The sequence below is a fragment of the Erinaceus europaeus genome, chromosome 1, assembly GCF_950295315.1.
Source record: "Erinaceus europaeus chromosome 1, mEriEur2.1, whole genome shotgun sequence".
Classification (NCBI taxonomy): Eukaryota; Metazoa; Chordata; class Mammalia; order Eulipotyphla; family Erinaceidae; genus Erinaceus; species Erinaceus europaeus.
In genome coordinates, this window is record NC_080162.1 from 89,621,813 (window position 1) to 89,625,936 (window position 4,124).

At 44.7% G+C, this 4,124-nt stretch overlaps 1 pseudogene; it reads left to right on the plus strand.

Moving 5' to 3' along the window:
* The first annotated feature begins 231 nt into the window (after positions 1–231).
* On the plus strand, positions 232–1,659 carry LOC103120469 (ras-related protein Rab-7a-like; annotated as a pseudogene).
* Positions 1,660–4,124: the final 2,465 nt, after the last annotated feature.

Here is a 4,124-nt window from a genome sequence, read left to right on the forward strand (position 1 = left end):
TGTACTGTAAACCATTAGCTCCCCAGTAAAATGGTAAAATCAAATAATCTTAGGGAAAAAAAAAGAGAATAAAAGGCAAAGGCAGAGGTGCAGTGATGGTGTTGGCAGTTGGGAGAGAGCTGAGGAGCTTGCTGGTGCCTGAAGTTAGATTTCTCCCATACCCCAACCTTCCCTTGCAGTGTACCTCCCTTGGAGTGTACCTCCTCTTCGGTAGGTACACTCACAACACACCCAGCCCAGAGCCATCATCAGAGCAGCCACATTTGAAGGATGACCTCTAGGAAGAAAGTGTTGCTGAAGGTTATCGTCTTGGGAGATTCTGGAGTTGGCAAGACATCACTCATGAATCAGTATGTGAACCAATATGTGTTCAGTAGCCAGTATAAAGCCACAATAGGAGCAGACTTCCTGAGCAAGGAGGTGACTGGTGGATGACAAACTAGTTAGTTATAATGCAGATCTGGAACACAGCAAGACAAGGGCAGTTCCAGTTTTTCAGGGAGGCCTTCTACAGAGGTGAAGATTGATGTATCCTGATATTTGATGTGCTTGCCCCCAACACTCTCAAGACCCTTGAGAGTTGGAGACATGAATTTCTCATCCAGGCCAGTCCTCAGGATCCTGAAAACTTACATCTTAACTTTTTTTCAGCCACCAGGCTACAGATGATACCATGATGCCAACTCAACTTCCTTGGGCAGAGGACCTTACCATGTGTCTTGAAGCCCAGCCTCCCCAGATCCCTGTCCCACTAGGGAAAGAGAGAGACAGGCTGGGAGTATGGACTGACCTGCCAATGCCCATGTTCATCGGAGAAGCAGTTACAGAAGCCAGACCTTCCACCTTCTGCACCACACAATGATCCTCAGTCCATACTCCCAGAGGGATAAAGAATAGGGAAGCTATCAAGGGAGGGGATTGGATATGGAGCTCTGGGGGTGAGCAATGTGTGGCAATGTACCCCTCTTATTCTATGGTCTTGTTAATGTTTTCATTTTATAAATAAAAAGAAAAGAAAATTTTCAGGGGCTGGGTGGTGGCACACCTGGTTGAGCGCACTTGTTACAGTGCACAATGACCCGGGTTCAAGCCCCCAGTCCCCACCTGCAAGAGGAAAGCTTCATGAGTGATGAAGCAGAGCTGCAGGTATCTCTCTGTCACTCTCCCTCTCTACCCCCCCTCTCAATTTCTGTCTGTCTCTATCTAATAAAAATAATTAAATCTTTTTTAAAAAAGAAAACTTTCCCTTTGTAGTGTTAAGAAACAAGATTGACCTTGAAAACAGACAAGTGGCCACAAAGCAGGCACAGGACTGGTGCTACAGTAAAAACAACATCACCTATTTTGAAATCAGTGCCAAGAAAGCCATCAACATGAAGCAGATGTTCTGGATGATTGCGAGAAAACACTTAAGCAGGAAACAGAGGTAGAGCTATAGGATGAATTGCCTGAACCCATTAAAGTGGACAAGAATGACCTCTGCTGAAAGCTACAGTTGTTAAAGAGGCAGTGAGAGCAGAGCAGAGTCCTTCACAAACCAAGAACACACGTAAGCCTTCCAACATAAGCCCCATGTCCTCCTCCAAACAAAAGAGTCATTTCTCATATCCAGCTGCCAAAAGAAACACCACCAGACACACTCACCCTTACAGACACGTACACACAGATCCGATACAAAGCAGACAGACTCTTATCCTGGTTGGTGGCCACGGGGCGGGGGGGGTGTCTCTCACTCACATCAGCCCTGGTATGGCAGCCAAATAGACTGCTGTAGAAATTGTTCTGGTGTAGTCGGCATCAGAAGCCTACTTCTTTTTTTTTTTTAATATTTATTTATTTCCTTTTGTTGCCCTTGTTTTATTATTCTAGTTATTATTGTTGTTTCTGATGTCTTAGTTGCTGGACAGGACAGAGAGAAATGGAGAGAGGAGGGGAAGACAGAGAGGAAGAGAGAAAAATTGACACCTGCAGACCTGCTTCACCAGCCTGTGAAGCGACTCCCCTGCAGGTGGGGAGCTGGGGGCTCGAACTGGGATCCTTACTCCGGTCCTTGAGCTTTGTGCCATGTGCACTTAACCTGCTGCGCTACTGCCAGACTCCCAAACTTAATTCTTTTTTGGTCCACTGTAGAAAAAGAATTGTTTACAGTCAATCTGTGTGTAATTAGTTCTTTGATTTTTGTAAATGATATTGTGGTCTTTCTACCCCTCCTCCCTCCGGCCCCTCCTTCCTGTGAAGGATACCACTTGGGAAGGCTGGTGCCCCCATGCTTCATTATAGGCTGCCAGTTCTTAGCAACATCACCCCGCCAGATATTCGTCAGGATGCGGCATCATCTAAGTTCATTTCCTCCCACGTCTACGCTCGACCAGACCTGCCAATATGTGCGGATATCTTCGCCCACCCTGTCCAGCGCTTGACGTCTCGTCACCCAATCTGGTCCCCTACGCCTACACTGAACTTCTCTGTTCCAGACTCTTGGAAACAGAGTTGGCAGTCAGCTGAGGTAAAGAACAAACACCTCATCACAGACCCCTGCAAGCGTCAACCCGGCTTTGACCTAGCACGTTATGATTGGGCCCTCCTCAATCGCAATCGAACAGGCCATGGCCGGTGCGCCGCTATGTTCCACCGCTGGGGAGCCAGAGACGACCCGAACTGCCCCTGCGGCTACAGACAGACTATGACCCACATAGTCAACGACTGCCACCTCTCCAGATTCAAAGGAGGTCTCAAAACTTTACATCAGGCTCAACCTGACGCTGTTTGACTGGCTATGGAAGAAGGGCAAATGCTAGAAGAAGAAGAAGGAACACTTCCCTTTTTCCAAAGGGCTGCATTCTAGGGTGTGGGCCAGATTCTTCTATAAAGAGATGACTGTGATGCTAATAAAATGTAACAAGAACAAAGATAAAGAGGTATGAGAGAGCACCAAGCCCTACATAAAGTCCACTTAACGTCTCTCCAAAGGAAAACAAAAATAGCTCTTCTGAGGAATCAGGGAGATATAGTGATTATGCAAAAGACTTCTGTGCCTGAAGTTTCAAGATCCCAAGTTCAATTCCCAGTATGACCATAAGCCAAGAGTTGAGCAGTGCTCTGGTTAAAAAAAAAATGCATCAACAATAAATTAATAAAAATGTCCCCTGATGGTACTTTATTTTAATTTCCAGTTCTGGAATCTGGATGAAAGCAGTTTTCTCAATTAAGTTCAGATAAAGCTCTTTAAAGATGTTACAGTTTAAGTCTATATAACAGTAAACTTAAACACTTCATATGTATATAATTCCTGTTTATAAAAGAGGAAGGTGTGAAGCAATATACAGGTCTTGAATGTAAGTTCTATGTCCTCTAGGGCAGGGATGTGAGGACTTCCTACCTAATAGTAAAGTGCTTTTCTTGTTCAGTGAGTCTGACTGATACAGTTCTGTCCTTTGGTAGTTTCTCTTTTATGTAGTGCTGTGTTAAAAAAAAAAAAAAAAAAAAGCCATATCCACACGTGGCACAAAGCACAAGGACCAGCTAAGGATGCCAGTTTGAGCCCCCAGCTCCCCACCTGCAGGTGTCACTTCATAGGCAGTAAAGCAGGTAGGTGTCTTTCTCTCTCCCTCTGTCTTCCCTCCTTTCTCCATTTCTCTCTGTCCTATCTAACAACGATGACATCAATAACAATAATAACTACAACAACAATGAGAACCAACAAGGGCAACAAAAGGGCAAATAAATAAATATTTTTTTTTAATTTTAATAATCTTAAAAAAAAAGTCATATCTCGGGAAAATATTTGAGTGACATTTTGAGGCAGGGAGATGTGACCCTTTTCAGGAACTCCATGTTTGACTTAAAGGTTGCCATGGGGAGTCAGGCGGTAGCACAGCAGGTTAAGCACATGTGGCCCAAAGAGCAAGGACCAGCATAAGGATCCCAGTTCGAGCCCCTCGCTCCCCACCTGCAGGTCTGCAGATGTCTATTTTTCTCTCCCCCTCTCTGTCTTCCCCTCCTTTCTCCATTTCTCTCTGTCCTATCTAACAACAATGACATCAGTAATAACAACAACAACAATAAAACAACAAGGGCAACAAAAAAAGGAAGAAAGAAAGAAAGAAAGAAAGAAAGAAAGGGAG